The following is a 24,327-nucleotide window of genomic DNA, read 5'->3' as shown; positions in this document are numbered from 1 at the left end:
TGGCAGCCCTGCTGCCTCCTCCTCGGCCCTCCGTGCTCCTTCATCCTCCCCTAGAGCTCCAATCATCAGCCAACGTTGTATATTTTATCTAATAATGTCTGTGTCACCCTTTGAATATATCCTCCCTGAGGGCTGGGAGTTGGACCTGTTTTATTCAAAGTTGTGTTTCTAGTGTACGGAACTGTCCATCACTAAGTAGGGACTCATGGAACATGTGTTGAACGAATGAACAAATGAAGAAACGGCTTCTCCTTCCTTCCGCCCCCTCTACACTGCCGCAGTCACCAGGAGAGCCGTGGGCAGGGATCACGGAGCTACGTGCTGCCCAACTAGACTCAGGGATCTCGGGCTTGGTCCAGGGGAGATGCTGCGAGCAGGTTTCAGTTCGATTCCGCTATTTCCAGAGGCTGCGTCTGGGCACAGCTGCCGGGTGCTGTTAAGTGACACCTAAGAAAGCGAGTCGAGTTAGGTCATCCCATCAACGTCTGAACAACTGCCCAGGTGCCGGCAGGCCGCCGGTGACAATTCAAGCTTTGCCGCAAGTTTTGACTTCTGCAGAATTAAATGTTTGCTCTGAATATTAAATTTCAGCAGAGGCAGGCGAGGAGCGGTGACGTCCGAGGCAGGAGATCCTTTCTTAATCAGAGGGAGGGAGTGCTGGTTCCACCTCGTGGGACCGGACTCTGAGAACTCAGTTTCTCCCCTGTGACCTGGTGGCTGTGCAGACCTCCTGAGGCAGCTGCTGTCTAGCTCCCTTGTTTTAAAGATGATAAAATGTATGAAAGAGCCCCCTCTGGCTCTCTGAGCAAAGGGTCCGTCCCCTCCTCCCAGGTTTATCTGTAGGGTTTTGCACACACGGCGGCGGGGGCTGTGAACCCTCTGCTCGCCAGTGCTCCATCGTGAGCCACAGCAAATCACACCCAAAGTGACGTCAGCCCCGAGGAGAGCTCTGTCCCATGAGCGGAGCTGCAGGGGCTCATGGGCAGGACCTGGGGCTCCAGAGGATGCCGTTAGCTGGCCTTTCTCTGTACCAGACACTCTCTCTTGTCTGTGTGTCCTCATCTCAGGAGCCCCTCCCCCCGGAGCACAACGTCCACTCCCAGCTGAGGACTCACCTGCGCTCTGCTGCCCAAGCCTCTGATTGTCCCAGATCCTGGAATCCTACCTCCCAGCCGGACCTGGATGGTGTCCCCTCCCCGCCGAGCCCCTCCCTGCGACCTGGGCCCTGGGCCACCTTGTAGCCTGGCAGCAGGCGTGCGGGTGCGATGCTCAGCCCCCCCCCCCAGCCCACGTACCCAAGGGAGGGTCCCGCAGGGACAATGAGAGTGGACGGCAGTCACAAACCAGGAGACGCCAGCACAACCCCAATCCCAGGTGAGCAAACAGAGCTCTGAACAGGTGACTGAACTGCTGGGCCCTCGGCTGGTAGGAAGCAGAGTCGGGGTTCCCACCAGGGCTTCTGCAGTCTGTCTGTCTGTCTGTGTGTCTGTGCGCTCCCCAGGCTGCATGTAGAGCAGCCGGTCCCGCTGAGCACCTGTCCTGCTCCCTGGGCTGGAGGTAAGAAGTCTCATTGACATTCTGCGTGTGTGAAGGTAAATGATTACATAGACCCAGGAGGAGCTGGGCGGGCTGCTTCTCAGAGATAATGAAACGACATCTGATCACAGAGAGAAATGGACACACGGCGCCTGGGTCAGTGCAGGGACCCGCCGGCCGCAGTCCTCTGTCTCAGCTGGACCTGTACCCCCCGTCTCCTGGGGTGCAAGGCTCTGAGGGGGGACATTTTTCTGGTAGAGAAATGACAGCTCCTCACTGTCTGTGGAGGCAGAGAGGAGGCAGAAGCCACGGCAGGACTTGAAAAACAGAAATTCAATAAGGACGCTGATAATAAAGGTGTGAGGTAGCTGAGAGCCGGGGAGGGACGCCCTGAGTTTGGCAACATTGGGAAGCTGCTGCCACCCCAGGACTGGGGGAGGAGTGGGCAGAGCCGGGGCTGGGCCACCTCTCGAGTCCAGAGCACCAGGCACAGGCATCCAGACTTCTCCCCTGGAGTCATGCAGGATGCTCTGAGCTCCCCAGCAGGTCGTGACAACACCTGTGATGTGCTGTCACCAGGGACAGTCACCAGAGACTCTCTCGGTGCCAGAGTTTCTCTGGGGGCTGGTCCGGTAACCACCCTCTGCCCGGCACGTGCCCAGATCTCAGACTCTGAGAGGGAAGCAGGTGTCCAGCATCAACCACGTCATCCATACAAGCGGCTTGGACGCGGGAGCCCTCTCAGCACTGAGGGAAAGTTCCAAGCAGTGTGGGGAACTGCCTGCAGCCAAGCTCCCAGACCCTCACCCAGCGACAGCCTTGACAGCAGCCTTTCTAAGACTCGTGGTTCACCAGCCAGGGTGACCCTCTCTGCATACTTTCTCACAGGGATGCTCAGGCAGCAGGACTGAGGTCCAGTGTGCTCAGGGGCCACCCCACAAGGTGATCCTGGTTGAGAGTTAGGGCGTCCCAAGGTGAGGGCAAGAAGACGGAAGAGGTGGACCCTGCCCTCGCTCCCCACAGAAAAGTCAGCTTGACAACAGCACACGGGCCACAGCCTTTGTGAGACAATTATTACTGTGCAAATGGACACAAAGTATAAAGAGATGTCACTGTAACATCGATGATATAAAGTAGGAGGGGTGTAAAAATGTAGGACTTTTGTAGGTGACGGAAGCTAAGTTGTTATCAGCTTAAAATAGATGGTTCTATATACGAGCTGTTTTTTGTAATCCCCTCAGTAACCACAGAGAAGATACCTATGGAGGATACATAAAAGGAAATGAGAAATAAATCAAACTCATCACTACAAAAAAAACCCAAAACACAACAAGCAAGAGGAGAAAACAACTAAAGACACAGAAAACGAGCAGAGGCACTAGGAAGTCCTTCCCTGTCGGTAATTGCTTTAAGTGTAGATGGATTCACCTCCCAGTCAGAAGACAGTGAGTGGCTGGTGGATGAAGAAACAAGCTCCAACTGTACGCTGCCTGTGAGACTCTCACTTAAGACACTAGGTCGGACACAGGCTGTATGCAAAGGAAGGAAACAGACCTTCCAAGCAAACGGCGACCAGAACGGAGCAGGGGAGGCTACACTTGTATCTGACCTGACAAGCTAGACTTTAAGTCAACCACTGTCACAAGAGACAGAGAAGAACCTCATAGGATGAAAGAGGGGTCAATTCAGGCAGAGAGAACAATTTTAAATATTCATGCACCTGACAACATAGCTCCAAATTCCAGGAAGCAAATGTGACAGCACTGAGGGGATACAGACGGTAACACACGGATGGAGGAGACGCAATACCCACTTACACTAGGGGCTGGATCCGGCAGACGAGTTCCAGAAGGAAACCCAGGGCTCACACGATGCAGCAGCCGCCCCCAGAGCACTGCGCCCAGCCACAGCGGGCACACTCTCCTCCAGCTCACAGGGGGCATGCGCCAGCAGAGACCACGTGTTAGAGCGCAAAGCAAGTGTTAACAAACGTAAGAAGACTGAGATCATGCCAAGTGTCTTCTCCGGCCAAAATGGAAAGGAGCTAGAAAGCAGTAGCAAAGAAAAGCCAGGAACTCACAAATACAGGGAAACTAAGCCAGTCTCTTGAACAATCAGTGGGTAAGGAAGAAATCACGGGGGAAATTAGAAAATGTCTTGAGAGAAATGCAAATGGAAGACCCCATTCCAAAACTTACGCGATCCAGCAAAAGCAGGGCTAAGAGGGAAGATTATAGCAATAAATGCCTGCATTTAAGAAGAAAGCTCTCAAATGAACAGCCTAACTTACACCTCAAGGAAACGAATAGAAAAAAAAAATCAATGAAATTCACATTGTTTTTTTAAGGATTAATAAAATTGACAAACTCTTAGCTAGACCAAGAAGAAAAAGACTCAAAAATCACAAATGAAGCAGGAGATATTAGAATTGACGCCATAGAAAGAGCCATGATCGTTAAGAGACTTCCTTGAACAATTACACCCACAAATTGGACAACTGGGAAGAGATGGATACATTCCTAGAAACACACAAGCTACCAAGACTGAATCAGGAAGAAACAGGAAATCTGAACAGACCTGCGAGGAGTAAGGAGACTGAGTCACTCACCAAGCCTCCCGACAAAGGGAAGTCCAGGCCCCGGTGGCTTCACTGGTGAATTCTACCAAACAGCTGAAGACTTAGGGCCAGTCGCTCTTAAACTGTCCCAGAAAATTCTGGAAGAGGAGAGAGCACTTCCAACTCATTCCGTGAGCTCAGGGTTACCCTGCTACCCAAACCAGACACAGATGCTTTAAGGGAAGAAAACCAGAGACCAATATCCCTGAGGAACACTGATGCAAAAATTCCTGCAGCCCCTCTGACCCCCCAGACCCCTCAGAGAGAGAGGCCGGCAGTGAGATGTCTAGGACTGTCCAGCAGGAGCCTTCGGCCCCCTCCCCTGACCTCACAGGACCCCGAGGGCCCCTCGTGTTTGGTCAAGAGCCTGGCGTCTGAGGCTGATCAGGGCAATCATGCCGCTGGAAAGAGTCTGATCAACTGACGAGGGTGCGGGCCCACACCTCCCTTCTCATTAGCGGGCTTGACGAACCTGCGCCCGGGGAAGTCCATTTCAGCGAATGGTCAGAACTAATCAAAAGGACGAATCACCGAGGCCACCGGACACGCAGCATCGGGGGGGGGGGCCTCCCTCGGCACCGTGGGGACGTCTCAGATGTGATTAAGCAAACGCTCGGGGACAGACAGGGTGGCTGTCCTTTCCCTCCCCCATCTGGTCTTCCAGAGCTGGGGTGTCCACAGAAGTGCCCGCGTCCGCTGGTGCTGGACTTGGCCTGAAAAGGCAGGGCTGGGAGGCGGGTGGTTTCAAAGATCATGTCAGCTCCCTGCCCAAAGCCCTCCAGGGCTTTCCCAGCATCCTCAGGACAAAATCCAGGCCTGCGCCTGGTCTTCCAGGACACACAAAGGGCCCTCTGACTCCCCCAGTTTACTTCCCTACCCCCACCCCACCCCTGTGGTGCCTCCACCTCAGGGCCTTTGCACCTGCTGTGCCCTCCTCTGGGAAGGCCCTTCTCCATGTCCTTATGCGACTCTGTCTTCTCCCAGGCGTCTGCCTAGTGCCGTCTCTCAGAGGGCTCTGCCCTGACCCTCCGTGGACACAAGGCCCTGCCCTCACACCCAAGGCGCGGTCACCTGGCCCCTTCCCGATTTATCTCTGTTCACTCTCAAGTGAGTGTATCGCTCTGTCTGCTCCCTGATAGGGCAGCTGTCGTCTCCAAGGTTCCTGGGGTTTCTCAAGATCACCCTCGGGAGCTCTGGCACCAGCACCATGGTCACTGTAGTCCTTTTCTGACCATGGGCCTGGGGGCCTTCCCTCCAGCCTCCTCAGGCTCCCAATCAGCAGGGTCTCCTGTCTCCCCTGCCACCTGCCTCGGGGCTTTTCCATCCCGGCTGCAGGAGCCAGGGCTCACCCTGCACCTCAGCCTCTCCTGCCTCCCTGGGTCCCAGCCACGATCAGGTCTGCGCTGTGGTCTCTCCCCTAGTGTGCTGGCCCTCAGCCCAGGTGGCAGACCCAGCAGACACCTCCTCTCTTCTCTGTCACTTGGAGACGGGTGAGCCCTCCCACCTGGCTGGGCCTTGTTCTTCCGTTGCTGGGAGATCATGCAGAGATGCTGAAAAAAAACGCAGCAGCGTGGAGATGGCCTGACTGTGTAGGCTAAGATGCTGACGCCAGCGGTGGCCTTTGATGGTGTTTGATGTCCATAAACGTTCGTTTGGCACAAGGGGCCAGGCAAGGCCTGTGTCCCCTCACAGCCAGGCCCAGGGTCGTCCCCCTGCTCTAAGAGCCCACACAGAGTCTGCCCTCCTGGGAGGGCTGTCACCAGGGCCGTATACCCTGTCCTTAAAGAGCTGGAACCCTGCCCGCCCCTGCCCGGGCCAGCACAGGGACAGTGCCGTGCACACCTCCAGGGGGCGCCATTCACACGCTCATCCCTCTGCTCTCGAGATTCCTCCCTTCTCGGTGGAGAAAGGACCACAGGGCGAGCTCCCACTGCGCCTGCATTAATGCTTGTTCATGCCCTCACTTTGAAATTGTAACACGTACTCGTCTTACTGCTCTGCGTCCATTCCTGGTTTCCAAATTACTCTTCAGAAACTCCCCATCCTGTCATTTCCCTGCCCCGCTGTTCTGCATTAACGACCGCCCACAATTACAGAGCGACGCTGGATTAAAGTCGTAAGGAGCGGAGCTGGTGTGACTGGATCCCAGAGGAGCTGTTCGGTGAGTGGACGGAGCAGCTCAGGGAAGGGCTCTCGGTACCGGGCTTCTATGTGGGGAGGTTCAGTCGGCTGGTGGAGGCGCCGTTTCTGGAACTCACAGTTCTCACGTGGGTACCCAGGGGTCTCTTCAAGGATGGTTCTGGATGCGGGGGCCTCCGCAGCCCCTCTGCCCAGCTGGCAGACTGTAAGCTCGGGGTCCCAGGACTGCCCTACAGGCCGCCCCCCAGCTCCTGGCGCCCAGCCAGCTCGCAGTAGGTGACGGGGGCTCGCGGGGAGGCCGGGCCCCGAGGCTGCTCCTGGCTGGCCCCGCTCCCCGACCAGAGCTCAGCTGACCCGGCAGAGGCTCCTCGGACACCCTGTGACCCCACCCACTCACACAGGCGGGGCGGACACATGGCCTGGGTTCGGCCACGCGCAGGGCATGTTCCCGGGTCATCATCAGTCTTCTGTCCCGGGCTGTACACAGGACCAAGTCAGAGCCGTGAGACCCTGTGCGGAAACGTTTGCTGATCTCCCGTTGCGTGGAGGCTTTGCTTTCCGCAGGACTGGAAGCTGCCCGGATGCCAGCCCAGAGCCGCAGCGTCCACTCACCCCGGGGTCGGCGCAGGCGGCCTGCGCACAGAGACGAGGGGGTCAGCCCGAGCTCAGCCCGAGCCTCAGTCCAAGGCCGCTGTGTCCGTGAGCTGGTTGTTATGAGACAGCGCTCGCTCCCTCTGGACTGAGCTAGTGTGAGATGCGATTCCGTGACTTGCAACCAAAAACTCCTGACACTTTACCATTTTTAACTTTAACAATAATATAAGCTCTACCTGAGCCAGGAGAATGGAGCTGAGACCAAAACGAGGAGGGAAAGCCCTTCCCATCCCCCAACCCCACCCTGTGAGCCAACCCCCCGGGCCCCCCTCCACGCACTCTGGCGTGTCTCTGCTTTCAGGCAGCAGCAGAGACAAGAAATGCCTCTTCTCCAGATCCTCTTCCCAGCCCGTCACCCCTCAGCTGGCCCGAGGCAGACCTTCCCGACTCCCTCGCTCACTGTCACGGCAGGTCAGCCTTCTCGTGAGAGTTGCCAAGCTTAGAGGAGGGACAGGTTCCCGGGGGGGCCGGCTCTGACCCCGCCTTAGAGAGAGGCTGCCAAGGAGGGCCTTGCACGGGGCCAGATGCGCACCCAGCGCGGGGGCTCCCACCAGCCTGATTATTAGTGTCCTTGCTTGGACCGGGGATCCCGCCTCTTCACAAGTGAACCACCTGTGTTCCTTTTAAAAAGGACTGAAGCATCAGAAAGGAAGAGGCGACCACAGGAAAGGGGAGTGTGGTTCAGGACGACTTGGTCAGACCCAGTGCTGTTCCTTCCGGCTGTGGCCCTTCCTGGCCTGAACTAGTGGCATTTGGAGATCAAAGAAAATGAGACGGAATCTGGGTCACAGAACCAGAGCCGGGACACAGGGCAGTTGAAGGCTTTTCCTGTTCAAGTCACCGAAGCCAGAGCCACTCTTGGAAGAATGGAATTCACTGATCTCTTCTATGGTTTATCTGATAAGGCTTGTAAGTGTTTGAGTGAGAATTTCATCAAGTATTAAAAGAAAGAGATCAAATTTAATACAGTTTAAATCAAAAAGGGCAAGAGAGGAGGGCAGAGCTCAGTGGTGGAGCGCCTGCTTGGCATGCACAAGGTCCTGGGCTCAATCCCCAGTACCTCTGTTAAAAATAAATAAAAACCTAATTACCCCCAAAAAGATTTTTTAAAAACTTCCTAGCCATTTCATTTTTTTAAAAAGTGTCTTAATGGGAAGATCCTGTGCCCCCTCCCCTCACCTTTTGGTTATGACATACGTGTAAAGGCTGGCGCCCCAGAAGCTCCCTTGGATGGTGACGGTAGGGCCATAACCCAGGCTGGCAGAGGGGAGATTCGGAAGACCTGCGTCCTTGACGACTGAGCCTACCCGACATCTTTTCTGTGAATTAATTTCTGCTTTAGGTCGCCCACGCCCATTTCCGGTGCTTCCCACCAAGGTGCGGTAACCCGCACACCTGGGTTCATCGCCTGGGAGGTGAGCCCCGTGGCACCTGCAGGGGGTCTGGATGCAGCCGGACGGAGCAGTTGTTAAGTCCTCTGGTTAATTCAACACCTGGAGCTGCATCGTTCAACAAGGGGTCATTAAGATGGGGGGCAGGGGGAGGAGGACGGGGGAGGGGAGGGGGAGGGGGTTGCAGGGGCAGCAGGAGCCTCCTCCCCTCCCTGCAAGGGGAGCACGGAGACAGCTCACGGCGGGTATGTCCTCACGGCCCTTTCTGCCCTGTGAACGCAGAAGCTATGTTCAGCTATATTGCACTTTAAATAGAGCTTGAAATGTGCCCAATTGAGGAAATGTTTACACATGATCAAGGAAATGTCGCCGGAAAAGATGTTCAGTTGCAGAAAATGGCCCTCTCCTTGGAACGGGACCCAGACGGGAGAGGAGGCGCGGAGTAATGAAGCCGTTACAGAGTCTCCATCTGACACCCTCCCTCCCCTGCCTCTGAAGCCAGGTCCTCAGGAGCCTGCTTCCTTCCCTCGGGGTGGAAGCCTGGCTGCATGATGGAAGAGAGAAACAGACCCGGGAGACGTGGCCACAAAGCCCCTCCCTGACGTGCCCTCTGTTTCCCTGAATGCCCAGCAGGCGTGCACCGGCCCCGCCCTCGGGAGCCCCAGCCGAGGACGGAACACAGCCTGGTAGGCGTTCTGTCTGGGACCCTGCCAGGTGAGGGGTGAGGGGCAGCGTGGGGATGGGTAGGGGGTGCTGCAGGCCAGGACCCTTGTGTGGGAGGAAGCTCTCCCCTCCACTTTGCCCAGTTATCAAATCTGCGCAAGAAAACCCCTGTGCCCTTCCCAAGACCTGCCATGGGTCATGGAACCACGGCTTTCCCCAGGCGTGCTGGTGACACCAGACGCCTCGTTTATGCCTGCAGATCTGCCCACGTCTCGTGGTGAGCTGGCCAGTGCACCCTCCCCGTGTCTAGAGGACATGAGGCAGCTCTCATTGGAATCACAGGTACAGGAGATGTCAGGTATGCAGGACCAGATGTGCCCCGAGGGGAATCGGAGCAGGACTCACATCACGGACCTCCCAGGACCCCAGGGGTGGCCCCTGCGGGTTGACACGGCCAGAGCATACAGGAGGTGGAAGTGAGCCTGGACCCCAGGCGGTGACGGGGAGGGAGGACCAGGGAGTGGAGGCATGGACGAAATTCCTGGGAGGGAGCGCTCCCAGCCCCAAGCTCAGGGGGCAAGATCTAATGCACCTTTTCTTTTCTGTCACCTGATTTAATTTCTATTGCAGCCCAGTGCAGCAGGGGGCACTCTCTGGGCCAGTGTCCTTTGGGTCCTGTATCACATGACAACCTCCCTACAAACCAGGAGACGAAGCCCGCGGCTCACGGGGATGGAGGGGGCTTGGCCTCGGTCTCTCTGACCCTAAAGTCCCTGAGGTGCCACTTCCCTCTCCGGGCAGGGGAGGAGGGACTGGACGTGGTGGGTCCATCTGTCTATGCGGATAACTGACCAGGGCTCCTGGGGAAACGTGGGGCACGCACAGGTGAGTGGGGAGCACCTGGCCGTACAGAGATTGAACACACGCACACACATGCACGCACGCACGCAGGCACACGCACCCGTGTGCGCTATCACAGGACAGGACACATGGTCCCTGAGAAAGCGCTCCAGTGGCCAACGTGGCACAATTTGAGTGACAAAATAAAGTCGTGTTGCCTCATAACTCAAAGGACGAAGGGCACGTCACCTCTGTAAACCCATCTCCCCGGTCGAATCATGATGGAAACATCAGACAAATCCCACTGCGGGACACCCTGCAAAACACCGACAGCGCTCCTCGAAACTGCCCGAGTCATCACCGAAACAAGGAGAGCGAGGAACCGTCTCGGCCCAAATAAACCTTAAGGAGCCACGATGCCCGGACGTAGTGTGGCCCCCGGATGGGGGCCTGGAACAGACAAGGGACATTGGGGGAAGTGAGGGGCCTGAGTTAACAACATACCGGTGTTGGTTCATGGATGGTGACCACTGAGAGATGCCGACGTGTGCAGAAGCTGGGTTTGGAATACAGGGGAACCAGCTTTGCAGTAATGCTGTAAATCTAAGACAATACTAGAATTTCAAGTTTATGAAAACTGATATGAATGTACCCAGGGCGGGCACTGGGACTGTGGAAACAGGGTGCAGACCCACGACCCTCAAATTTCATATCAGCATTTGAATGCTCAATATCCAGCAGCTGGATATTGGCTGAGAACCCCAGGGCCCCACGGAGCTGCTCACCTCCCCAGGGCAACCGGGTGCTCTCAGCACATCTCACTCACTCGTATATTAGTTGAGGCTTCGTTTACTTCCTCCCTGAATTAAGGCTCGTGCAACGGTTTTAAAGTGTAGAGTACAAAACAGGATCTAGCCGGGGGGGTGGAACTCAGCAGTAGAGCGCGAGCTCAGCGTGCACGAGGTCCTGGGTTCCATCCCCAGTCCCTCCATTTAAAAAATAAATAAAATGGAATCCAGTTGGGGGAGTTCCTTCTTTGTTACTTTGGCCACAAGGCCTCCTACCGGCCTCACTGGAGGAGGTCTGAACGCCAGCAGTTTTATATATACATATGTGTATCGGTACGCACGGCTTGTCCACAAGGGGCAGCACACTTACATACTTTTTTTTATAGCTTACCACCTTCTTTATCAATGAAAAAAGATCTCAGAGACTCTTCCAAATCATTGGAACTGCAGCACCCTCACGGTGGTTGAAGGCCCCGAGTGTCCCGTGTACAGACGCCCACAAGTCAGTGAAGCGGTTCCCTCTCGCAGACGTTTATCTCAGTCTTCCGTTACAACAGACAAGCCTGCAGTGAGCACCCTTGCCCAGACACCCTTGTGCGCATCACGGCGTCGCTTTTAATGCCTGCTTGGAGAGCTGGGAAAATATTACACGACAGTTTATTTATGGGCCCCTATTTTTAAACATTTAGATTGTCTCCAATTTTTCCATCATTATAAACAGCACTGCTAGGATCATAATCATGGCACATACCCCTGAATACTTCCCTGGAATGAATTTCTAGAGGGAAGTGCTGGGCAGACACATTTTAACCTCAAATCTGCTTCAAGCTCACTTCTCGAGGCCTGGGTCAGGGCTGCCCTGCCTGGTGGTGCAGGTTGCGCACTGCTCAGAGGTCCCAGAAGGGGCAGGAGGGGGCTGAGAAGGAGCCTGTGGTCCACCCACCAGGTACCCAGGTGTCCCCTGGAGCTGGTAACTGTTTCTAGTCTGCACAAATGTTACAGAACGCAAGTCTGTGCACTTAACATACAGTGAGGTCATACAAACCAAAACATCAGAGTTTGGAGCAGAGAAAGGTTTATTGCAAGGCAAACGGGTGGCTCATCCCCTCAAAAAACCCGAACTCCTCCAAAGGCTTCAGCAAAGCGATATTAAAGGCCAGTGTGTGGTCCGCTGGTGCACAATTCTCTGATTGGTTGGTGATCAGTCCTTATGCGCCAGGTCTGCTCATGACCATCAGGTAATCAGCTTCTTCCACCTGGTCGTGGTTTTTGGCACCTGACTCAGGTACTGTATCTGGGTACTTCAGAGAGGAGCTACAGCAGAGGACCTGGGGGGAGGGAAGGCCCCGTAGGCACTGGAGGTGCCAGCAGGTACTAGCTGAACTGCCAGAGGAAGAGTCTGGGGTCAAAGGAGCCCCCCACCCAAGTGAGACCACACACCTGGGGCCCCAGACCCCGAGAAGTGGGGTCGGTGCCAGCACCATCCGGTCTCAATCAGGTGACCCCGTGCATAGCCCAGGCTGAGGGGCAGTAGGATCTTCCTCCTGTTGACAGCCAGGGGACCTTCCACCACCAGCAGGCACTGATTCCCCGGCTGGTCACAGCTGAGTGATGCCCGTCTGGGTCCTGAGCCCCCGTAGATTACCCCCCAGGGACCATCCCTGTCCCCTGGCCCTGGGAGCCCGTTAACCCCCAATGGAGGGCAGGGATGGTGGTGGGAAAGGCTGAGGAGGTCCCCGCACCTGACAAGGGGGTCGGGTGGACCAGCCGGGGGCCCCTCCATCCGCATCCATGGGCCCCCTGGCTGTGCCCAGCACAGGGTGGGATGTCGGCGTCTGGACAGAGTGTGTGGGAGGAGAGACACGGCTGTGAGGGAGCCGCCTCAGCCGTGGGAGCTCACACCCCTCTCTGGGGACGTTCGCGGTCCCTGTGAAATCCTCGGTCCCCAGGCCCGGGAGCAGCTCTGCCCCCGAGCGCGGCCTGGGGCTGAGCAGAGAGGAGCCCCCTGGTTGCCCCCGCGCCTCCGTGTGGGGAGGGGGTTTGAGCTGAACTCTCCCCAGGTTTCCCCGATTACACTTGACTGTGAGATCCTGGCAAGTGACAGCCTCCGGCCACAATGAATGACAGCTGTCCCCTCGGAGCACGCGGGGACCTTAGCGGGTAGAAACACACTTAGAGTGACTCTCCTGCGACAGCGTCCCAGGCAGAGGGTCGCCCTGTCTGAGCGGAAGCGGCCCCTCGCGGGGACCCTGCGGCGGGAGAGTCAGAGGCGGCTTCACCGCAGGGACAGCAGGGGGTCTGAGGGCGCCCAGCCGCCTTTGTCTGCGGGGCTAATGCGCTGACCTCCGGCAATTTCAATTTCAAAACCCCGTTTGGGTACAAAAGCAGCTCTTTTGAGATGATGGACTTTTAATGAGCACGCTTGACCCCGTCAGCTCAGGGACTAAACCTACGAGAGAGACAGAGGCAGAGAGAGACGGAGAGACAGAGACAGGAAGACAGAGAGACACAGGGAGACAGAGACAGAAAGAGACAGGGAGACAGAGACAGAAAGAGACAGGGAGACAGAGACAGAAAGAGACAGGGAGACAGAGAGAGACAGGGAGACGGGGGAGGAAGCGGTGTCAGGCCGCCCCCGGAGGCTAAGGCTGGCCCTGGGGGACCCTGCTCTCCTGTCCTGTGAGGTGGGGGCCGGGCAGGCGGTTGGCGCTGGGTTCCCTATTTCCTTCCTCTGCAAAGAGACGTGGAGCCAAAGCAGAGGAGGGGGGAGGGGGGGAGGGAGGAAACGACACGTGTCTGCTCGGTGACGGGAAGCCCTGCTCCCAGCGGACACGTCCGCGTGATGGTGTCAGACCCGCTCCGGGAGAGGCGGGAGCAGCTGTGGGGGCTCGGGACGCGGTCAGCCACCCTCCCCACCCGCCCCACCTGGTGGCTCTGAGCTCACGGTGGCCCTAACAGTCCTTAGTGTTTAAGTATGAGAAACATGTCTGTAACCGTGGTGAGCAGGCACCACCCAAGTCCCTAAGTGTCCGACCCTCTCCTAGGCTCCCCCACAGATCCTCAGGACCCGGTGACTAAGGTATTAGCGCCTGGCAAGGCTCAGTCGGGGGGTGGGACGGGAGAGGGACATGCTGAGTCCTCAGGGACAGCCACTCCTGGCCCCAGGACAGCATCTCCATGCCAGAATCCCAGAATCATGACCCAAAGGCCCAGACATTCCAATTCTTCAAGAGAAGTATCCAAACATGTAAATATTGCTTCGGATTTTTTAAAAGCCCTCAGCGGACCACACTTGACTCATCCCAGACTGAATGGAAATACATCCCACAGGTGGCAAGGAGAACTTCCCAGTCCAGAACCCACCTCTGTCCATGCCCCCCAAATTCCGCAAATCTGCAGGGCCCGTAAATCCACTAATTTTCATTTATTTACACATGGGGCACCAGGGGATTCGGCCCTGGAAGCTGGGTGGAGCTCAGGCCCTTGGGGACACTGACCAGGGAGCACTCAGGTGGGCTTTGTCCCGGTGCCTACCCCCTCACCCCGACGACCCTGACTCAGGCTCCCAGAGCCCGGAGTGGACAGATTGATCCAGCACTTGGACGGAGTGAAAATGCTCCCTGAGGTCTAACTCTCTGGGAACAAAACAGATCCTCGGCACAGAAAACACCACTTGCCAGCGCCATTTGTATGCTCATCACTCACCAGCCATCATTTAAATGCGAATCAGCTCCTCTAGCCGGTTAGACTCAAGAGGACTGCTCCCCGCACTTGCGTGTCTGGCCCCAGCACTGAAGTCGCAAGGCCCCTCCAATCAGATTCTCCTGATTCAGCCCACGCCCCGCTGCTCTTTCCCACCGCGAGGTCAACCTGTCGGGGTGCCCCACGGAACCCCCGGCCGCCAGCGCCCTAGGAGGGTGGAAGGTGCTTCCCTCTGCGCCCACCCGACCCCAGGCCCCGGGAAGCCGGAAGCAGGAGCCCGAGCTCTGTGGACTGGGGCCGGACTGCGGAGGCCGCCCTGCATGCGGCGGCCCGCCGCCTCCTCTGCTCAAATGCGTCCCTCGGATCGTTCCCAGCCGTCAAAGGGACTCTCTAACGGGTTCTCCTAACCGTAGAACCATACAGCTCTGCCGGGTGCCGAAAGGGAGTGACGCTGCCCGTAATGCAAAGCGCCAGAGTGAGTTTCAGCGGGATCGGGGAGTTAAATTTAGAAAGAACCGTGCATTCGGATGTGGACGCACTATCCAGCGAGCGGGGCCCACAGTCGGAGGCAGCCATGCTGGGGGGGTGGACATGCTCCCTACAGGGCACGTCTGTGGGGACCGTCACCCGGCAGAGGCTCGGGATTTTCCCGGGGTCTGAGAAGCCCTGTGCTCCCCAGGCCCCCCTGCCAAAGCCCCCCCATTAAAGTATTACTTTGCTGGCTCACATCACATTTAAAAGCACACAGAGCAGAGACTGCAACATGCTGGCCTGAGGGAAGGATGGTTTATTTGGGCTGCTGCTTCCAAATTTAAAAAGGGGGAAACGAGGTTCACGGGAAAACCCAGACTTCCACAGACATGCAGAGAAAGCTATCCAATGACGTCACTTACACTTGGAATCTCATTTTCAAAAATGATACAAATTCTATTTACAAACCAAAACCAGACTCACGGACACAGAAAACAAACTATGGTTACCAAAGAGGAAAGGGCGTGGAGGGACAAATTAGGGGCTGGGGATTAACAGACACACACTACTATATATAAAATAGATAAACAACAAGGACCTACTGTACAGCACAGGGAACTATGTTCAATTTCTTGTAATAACATATAATGGGAAAGAATCTGGTAAGAAAAAATATATATATATGGATGCGTATAACTGAATCACTTGGCTGTACACCTGAAACTAACATTGCAAATCAACTACACTTCAATTTTAAAAAGTTCTTTTCCTTTGGAAAACCCACACCTTCAGCTTCTCATCTGTGCCCCCAGGCTGGGGTCCCTGTGGGGCGTGGTCGTGTCCCCTTCCAGCACTGCACCGTCCTCATTGGCATTACATGCCTGGCCCCTTTAAGCTTCCTGATTTAGAGGAAAAGACTGTTTGTGGACTCTTAGAGGGTCAGGTTGCTCTTAGGAGGATGTAAGAATTCTGAAGCTTAGGAAAGGGAAGTTTAACACAGGGCAGGTCAGCGGGTTGCCAAGACCACCGGCTGCTCCTGTGAGGAAATCCACCGAGAGCCGGGCTCCACCTCTCCAGGAAGAAAACGATTTCCTGCTTCGTTTCTGCCTCTGGTTGGGAGAATCTTGGGTGTAGGACAGGGTCATTTGAAGACGCCCTGGATGAGGACAGTTTGATGCCACCATTTCCATTCTGAGTCCATTCCGCGCTCATTTGACAGATGGTAAAGGATGTAACTTGGCAACAGCCAAAAATACTAAATGCTCTCGCACCTGTTTCACAAATCCCCAGTGCAGCCGCACACACTTAAATCACGGTGTGCGCCCCCCAGTTAAATCCCCCACACGCGGTTGGATGCCTTCTGCAGTGGTACTGGGCGCAGAATAGGGACTCAGCAGACACTCGCTAACTCGTCTCTGCACCAGCTCTGGTCTCTCTTCCCAAACCTGGTCCTGGTTTCCCAGTCTCGGCACTCACCTGTGCTTCCACAGCTCAGATGACAGCGTCGGCCGCACTGATTGGCATCAGTGTCACCTGGGAAAGGCTCGGGGACTAAACAACCTGGCCCAGATCCGTACACCCCAGTGGAAATGCCTGGAGCACCCACTCAAGCTTAGCGCTCTACAACCCATCACAGACATCCCCAGGAATACACCTGCCACGTGAGTGCCGGAGTCTGTAACCATGGGCGCCTAAAGGCACACACCAGCACGGTCATAGCAACACTAATCTCAGCAGCCCCAGACTGAAACTACTCAAGTGCCACGAGAGCACAGCGGAGCACTCGGGATCCTTACCTCAACCCCATCTGCAAAGCCCCTCTGGCTGCACGAGGCCACAATCGCAATGTGTGTGTGCAGGTTTGGATGTCCGGAGGCACCTACGAGGATGTTCCAGACAAACGGAGGCAGGTGACGGCCCGGGATCAGCCATCAGTGGGTTGGACACAGGGAGCGAATTTCCTCCTTCTTAGCTCACACGGAGCACCTCAAGTTCCGACCCCCAATTTATCACAATGGCTCAAGTGAGATGAAGCGGTTTGTGAATGGTCCTTGACAATTAAACCAGAACGTAACATGCAGGGGTGAAATGACGGCAGGGCACAGTTCGGTCTATTTATTTATTTATTTAGGGGTTTTTTTGCGGGGAGGGGATAATTACGTTTATTTACTTTTTTTTTTTTTTTAAAACAGAAGATACTAGGGATTGAACCCAGGACCTCATGCATGCTAAGCACACACTCCACCACGTGAGCTGGACCCTCCTCTCCCCAGTTTGGTCTATTTAAAATATTCTCATTTCTTTTAACTGAAGTATAGGCAGTTACAGTGTGCCCATTTCTGCTGTACAGCATAACATCCCAGTCATGCATATACATACATATATTTGTTTTTGTATTTTCATTAAAGGTTATTACAAGATATTGAATAGAGCTCCCTGTGCTATATAGAAGAAATGTTTTATCTATTTTTATATACAGTAGTTAGCATTTGGCAAATCTCAAACTCCCAAATTTATCCCTTCCCAACTCCTTTTCCCTAGGAACCGTAAGATTATTTACTACGTCTGCACGTCTGTTTCCTCATTTTGTAGATGAGTTCATAGCGTCTTTTCTTTTTTTTTTTTTAGATTCCAACATATAAGTGATATATGCTTTCTTTCTTTCTCTTTCTGGATTATTTCACTTAGAATGACATTCTCCAGGTCCATCCATGTTGCTGCAAATGGCATTATTTTATTTTTATGGCTGAGTAGTATTCCATTGTATAATTACAGCACAACCTCTTTATCTAGCCATCTGTCGATGAATATTTAGGTTGTTTCCATGTCTTGGCTGTTGTATATAGTGCTGCTATGAACACTGGGGTACATGGATCTTTTTGAATTAGAGTTCCCTCTGGATACATGCCTAGAAGTGGGATTGCTGGATCATAGGGTAAATCTATTCTTATTTTTAAATGGTGAAACTGTGCAGCTGATAAATGAAGGCGACCAGTGTGGGGTGTGACTTGGCTGAGTCGCACAAGGTCCAAGAACCTATCCGTCCGGGGTACTGCTGTCAGGATTACAGAATGCCAGTTACACATCTGCGCCGAGCGCTGGCCGAAGCAGGGGAGAAATATGAAGCTGTTTCCAAAAATGCTCCATAACTCTTCAGAGGTTTTCACTCTGAAAAAATTAGATTTCAAAGAAATTTAGGAGAAAGGCTGGATTAACAGATATATTAGATATGAAATAGGGCAGGAAAAATTGGGAAATTGGGGAATGTATTGCTTATCTTGTTACTGTATTTTTGTAGTTGTTTCTGAATCTTGAAAATATTACTGGTGAGGGGAGAAGAAAGAAAAAGCAGAGATGTTTGGTGGGAGTTTGGGTTTTTGTTGTTGTTGTTATTCTTGTGCTGAGAAAGTGCTTCGCTTCCTGAGGTTCCAAAGTTTCTAGAAATAACAAAATGGGAGGCGGGTGAGGAGGAAGATAAAAAGGCACGCGTTAAGGATGAAATGTATGGTATCTTTTCATCTTTACCGTAAACACAAAATGCCCTTTACCAACCGACGCACACACTACTGTGTTTGGTACAACTCGATTTTTTTCCATCTTCAAACTAGGCTGTTAAAATACCGAGTTGAGGGCAACAAGCCCCTGTCACCCTGCAGCTGAGGTGATTTTATGTTGAGAACATAACAGCATAGGTGGGCTGGGGAAGGCCGCGTTCGCAGCGTACAGGCTGAGAAAACGTCCTAAAAAATTGCTACTTACAAAATATCCCAACAGAACAGATTTATTTTTCGACGTCTGTCTCCCCAACTTGACCCTGAGCTTCTCAAAGACAGGGACCAGCAACTCGTTTCCGGCGCTGAGCACCGCGCACCCAGCCGGGGGCAGGATGGCTGCCCTGGTGGGCAGCACAGACCTGGCAGCAGGCAGCCAGGGCCGGTGACCTTGCACAAGCCCCCACGTGAGATTGCAATCCCAGAGCATCTTCACGAAGGGGCTGTCAAAAACCAGACTCCAAGTGAGCAGACCTTGAAGACCTTACTGGTTTTTAATTCAACAACTCGTGACTCCAGTGTAGCATCTAATCTAGCAGACAGAAAGAAGCTCCAAGGAGCTGTGCAACATGGACGTCTTGTAGGCAGGCGGGAGCGGGAACAAGGAAGTTAGACAAGAGGCTGATTTCCTCTAGGAGGTGGCAGGGGTCTACCAGGCAGATGGCTTAACTGGCACTGGATCCTGATTCAGCAGTTTAAGATTCCGTCCCTGGGACAGCCAAAGCTCTGAGTTAGGTGGTGCGGGGCTCAGCACAGTCAGCGCCAGCTGGGGTGTGCTGCCTTTCAGCGGGGCCCCGCGTGGACTAACTGGGTGACACCTGTGCTCGGGGGCACCGATGCCCCTCACACCCGCTGCACCGTCCTTGCTCTCCTAACTGGACCCTGACTGAGTGTCGATGCTGTGAGCCATTATTCTTAAGTTACGCATTTTCAGATGCATAGGTCCACAGATCTCGTGCCCCTTCAGTAATCACGTCTTTCCATGCCTCCCCCCACCATCTGGTTGTGTATTAAGAGTAGGAACGACGTGCACTGCAGCAGACATTGCTAGCTGGCCCACAGTGCCCTCTCTCCCTTCTTCGTTCGCAAGACCGTATTTTATTCAAGGAGACAACGCATCCCACTAAAACCGCAATACCCTCCAGTCTGTCTCGCTGCTAAGGGGCCCCCACGTTACTTGCCACTGGATGGAATTTCCAAATGACAGACAGGGCACTGTCACTCATTTCTGTCCACCTGGGGATACAGATACAAGTTTTCCACCACCCAGGGTTTCAGTCCTATGAGAGGCATTCAAGTGGCTGAGCTGCAGCAGGTGTTCAGGCGAGGTGGGTCGACCGACGGGCTTTTTCATAACCCTGAACCCAAGCTGGGACCCGTGGCTCAACAGAGGTTTTTTCCTCATTCACTGTATCATTCATAGGAACTCCTGCAAATGTGTAAAAATCAAATCACATTTGGTTGAAAAGGGCAAACTGTATGATGGACCTAGAAATCTAGACCACGTAGACCCATCCTCTCTATTTACGTCCAAAAACAGACCACCTGTCACAGCCTCTGCCTGCCAACGTGGGGTGATCCTAGGAGAGGCGTTTCCTCTGTGCCCTCCCCCAATTCCACTGACTAGTTAGCGTTCACAGTGGGGACCTGGCTAGGTTCTCAAGCCCCACTGCACAGGCGAAATAACTGGAGGTCAGAGAGCTCAGGTTTGACTGGACAGAGCCATTGACCCGACATGAAAAGGGCTGGCGGGCCTACGCGTCACCTCCGCCTGAAGCCACCAGCACGTTAACACTCCAGTTGCATTAAGAAGCATACATTCCTGTGTGGGAAGGATGCTCATGATGGGAGCTACTGGCCATTTCAAACTACAGACTAGGGAGGAATCTTCCATCTAACACAAGCAGCTTTCAAACTTTTTTTTTTTTTTACTGTGATCCACAATAAGAAATGCATCTTATATGATGACCATGTGCGTGTGACTGAAATAAAAATATCAGAAAATAGGACCAACTTACACCTGAGGTGCCCTTTTCCCTTTTTAGAAACATTAAAGAGAAACGCACCCAACAGTGATGAACACCCTTGTAACTGTCACCCAGCTCAGCGAACAGAATGTCTGCAGCGTCCTCAAGGCCCCTCGGCGGCCTCTGCCTTTCCCCCTCCATCCCCAGGTCACCCCTTTTATCAACATTGCTCTGCTTTTGTTTGGACTTCACCCCCTGAACATTATAGCTTCGTCGTTCCTGTCTGAATTCTAGGATCGGAATCACAAAAGCTCAGAAGCTCCATTTGCACATTTCCGCCTTGCTTCCTTTGCTCCAGATTACTTAGGGTTCAGCCACGCTCTCGCTTGTACCGCGGCCCAGCCCCTTCCACTGCACTGCGTTCCGCTGTGCGTACACATACTGCGGTGTTTATTCTGTTGTTGATGGGCTCCTGGGCTGTTTCCGGCTTGCGGCCATTCAACTAACGACGCTACGACACTTGTGTCCAGGTCTCCTGTGACACTTGGGGCATCATGGGAGGGTGTCCAGCGACAGGTGGAGCTGCTGGGTATTGGTCAGTATGTCGAACTTTACTAGATAGTGACAGTTTTCGAAAGTGGTTGTACCAATAAACAAACTAGATAAACAGAATAAGTAAAACAAACCAAAAAGTGGTCGTGCCGATTAACAGCCCGCTAGCAGCTTTCAAGGGTGCACACCGCCCCAGATCCTCACCCGCTCTTACTGATGCTGAACTTAACATCTGTGTCCATTCAGCTGGTGTCAAAATGGTATCCCCCTGTAGTTTCCTTTTTTTTCAATTTTTTTTTAATTTTGGGTTTTTTTCTTTGTTGTTATTGCTATAAAATTTTTTTCCTTCCGTTGCAGTTTTAATTTTCATTTTGCAAATAATAAAGTTAAACTCCTTTCCAAATGTTTATTACCATTTACGTTTCCTTTTTTTCATGAGAAGTCTGTTTATCTTTTACCAATTTTTAAATCAGTCTTTTTCTTACTGGTCCGTACAAACTTGTTAAGTGTCCCGGCTGGCTGACTTCTGCCAACTACCCACGTCTGCTCCTGCTCTGTAGTTTTGTCTTTTGCTGTCTTCCATGAAATATTTTGGTGAACAACAAAAAAGTCCTAAACAAGACATTGGCCAGTCAAATCCTGCAATGCACGTAAAAACTAAAATACCATGACCAAGGTGGGATGACCTTGAACACCTGGCAAAGGGATCCTCCAAGAACTGACACCACACACCACGCCCAATGGTGGAGGTGGGGCCTTTACTCTGAGACCAGGAAAACGTCTGCACATGTCAGAAACCCAAACCAACCTGCAGATAAATAACTAGAAATAATGAAGCTGAGCAAGGCAACTGAATACAAAATGGTTTTTGAAATTGTATCCCTAACAACAAACAACTTGCAAATGGAATTTTAAAAGGGGGTAATAATGGCATCAAAAAGTGAACTGTCTGGAATAAATCTAATGAAAGACGTACAATCTTTACAAGGAAAATTAGAAACCTTTATGAGAGGCTTTAATATAGCGGAAGAGCAAATTCTGCAAAGATGTCAACTCTCCCCAAGTGACCCCAGCCAAAACACATGCGGGCTGGTGGGAATAACTCGCCGTGCTAATTCTAAAACTCACCTGACAGGCAAAGAACCAGCTGGGAACATCTCTCTTCCTTTCAGGTTTTCATGCTGGTTGTGAGCCTCGAAACTGACTTCATAACCACTAGTGGACTGCAAACCACAGTCCAAAACACACTGAGCTAGTTCAACATCTGCCCCCCTCCCTATCTCCCCAACGTACACGCTCCAAGGGTTCCCACTGCCCTTAGAATTCAGTCCACCCTCCTTCCCAAAGTCTACAAGCTTCCAGCCTTAATTCTTGCCACGGCTTCCCTACTTGGCCACATCCTGGGCTGCGGCCACACTGCACTGAATCTATCACTCCTTGAAAATGCTCTGGTCTGTCTCACCCCAAGACCTCTACTTAGGATTCAGCCCGCCTCTGGCCTGGCTCCCTCCTCTCCTGGCTGCTTAAACACCATCTCACCCGCTCAGCACCCACTGTCTTGAGATCAGACTTACTCCTTCCTTTATCCTTCCCCAGCCGTCGTCTAAAAACACACCCGGGGCAGAACAACGGACACCCTTGAGTATCGACTCCAAGATCTCCATCAGCTTTCTGAAGAAGGTCGTGTCCTCGCTTTACTATCCTCACTTTACAGATGAGAAAACTCAGCCTCCGAAAGAGCACAGGACCAACGCAAAAGCTCCACTGGAACTGAAACCAGTCAGGAGTGCAAAGTCAGTCTTTTCAGTCTCAAGCCGGGCGGAAGGGATGCTCTCTCAGAACCCCTCTGAGGAGTCGCAGCAGCAGGTGGGGGTTGACTAGGAACGCTGGGCCTCACTCCACTCCCTGAACCCAAGGGAAAGCTTGAAACCAGCCAAGCACCTCAACAGACCAGCACGTGCCCAGAGGCAACCAATGTGGGACCAACCGAGTAACCAACAGAGACACCCCGTACCCGCTCTGGCGTAGCGGGCCGCCATGCAGAGCCGGACAGGAAGCTGCCTGCCCCCTCATTCAACAGACAGTGACCAATCCGTGGCCCACAGTGCGCCGGGCGCTATTCTAGACACTGAGGATGCTCCAGGGAACCCAACAAAACCCCTGCTCCCCTGAAGCCGATCCTGGTGAGGGCTACACGCAGGGTGGTGGTGGTAGGGCAGCAAAGACAGTGCAGCTGGGTCACACAAGCTCAGTGAGAAACTCTCCCAGCCTGGACAGCTAGAACCAGGCCGAGACCGGGACGGGGCTGGACCAGGACGGGGCTGGACCAGGGGCCTCCCACACGAAAAGCCAGAGAAATCGGAAGACGCGAAGGCCCTTGGGTGGGAACCTCCTGCAGCTTCATCTTTTTAAACCTACTCATGTTCATGTACATGATTTGATTTCAACCTTACTAGCAGAGAAAAACGTATCACTGATTTACAGACAAGTAATGCGGCCCAGAAAGGAGACTGTCTGCCTCACGGCCCAGTTTCCAGTCCCGGGGCGGAAGGGGAGCTCCGGTCCCCAAGCCAGGGCGTTGCAGGCCACCCCGTGACTGGGGCTGAAAGCTATAGGCTGGGCGAGAAGGCCCGTTAGCTCCTAGTGGAACCACAGGTGGGAAACCGGCCGTGAGGAGCTATTTAGCAAAGTCACCTCGCATCCAAGTGACTGGTCTCCAAAAGCGGGTCCCCAGCCCCGCCCTCGGTCACTTCTCCCACAGGGGCCCCAGGACCCCCCAAGTCCCGTAGCCGTGAGGAGCCTCACAGCTTCCTCTGACATACGCCAAGGAAACCCTCCAAGGTAGGCGAGACGAGGGCCGTGAACCCCAGGACCGAGGAGATATCAGGGCTGCAGAAAAGCCACAAGACCCGTCCCCTGAGCACCGGCCCCCACGACCCAGGACCCCACAGCTCCACAGCCCAAGGCTCCCGACCCCACGGCCCCCTGCCTCTGACCCCAGAGCCCCCAACCCCAGAGCCCCCGGCCCCACGGCCCCCGGCCCCAGAGCACCGGACCCCACAGACCCCAACCCCACAACCCACGGCCCCCGACCCCACGGCCCACAGCTCCACAGCCCCCGGCCCCAGATTGCACGGTCCCGGGCCCTGGCGGCGTCGGACAGGAAACGTCGCCCAGGCGCGGAGAGCACCCGCCCCGCCGACCGCGCACTCGGCCCAGACAGCTACCGCCCTCCTTCCGCGCAGCTCTCGGACCCGCCCGGGCGCAGGTAGCGCGCGATCCGGCGCCGCGCTTTCGCAGCTGCTCTGGACGGCCGCCGGAGAGAACCAACGCTAAAAACGCGCTCTCCCCGGAAAACGACAGCCCCAAACGTGGTGGCGCCTCCGAACGCGAAAAGTCAAAGCCAAGTATTTTCTACCGGCTTAGACGGCACGGAGCGGTAGCGAATCTGCCGCA

General features: G+C 54.2%; 1 long non-coding RNA gene across 1 annotated transcript; it reads right to left on the bottom strand.

Annotated features, from left to right (window-relative positions):
• Window positions 1–16,911: 16,911 nt before the first annotated feature.
• LOC141575773 (uncharacterized) lies at window positions 16,912–23,855 on the bottom strand. Its single transcript, XR_012503579.1, has 2 exons — window positions 22,000–23,855; window positions 16,912–19,781 (listed from the first exon to the last, which is right to left on the bottom strand). It is a non-coding gene; the product is annotated as an uncharacterized LOC141575773 (long non-coding RNA).
• Between the last annotated feature and the right edge of the window lie 472 nt (window positions 23,856–24,327).

The sequence above is a fragment of the Camelus bactrianus genome, chromosome 32 (genome assembly GCF_048773025.1).
Source record: "Camelus bactrianus isolate YW-2024 breed Bactrian camel chromosome 32, ASM4877302v1, whole genome shotgun sequence".
Taxonomy (NCBI): Eukaryota; Metazoa; Chordata; class Mammalia; order Artiodactyla; family Camelidae; genus Camelus; species Camelus bactrianus.
The sequence above is the reverse complement of the archived record's forward strand: the minus strand, read 5'-3'. Positions and strand labels throughout refer to the sequence as shown.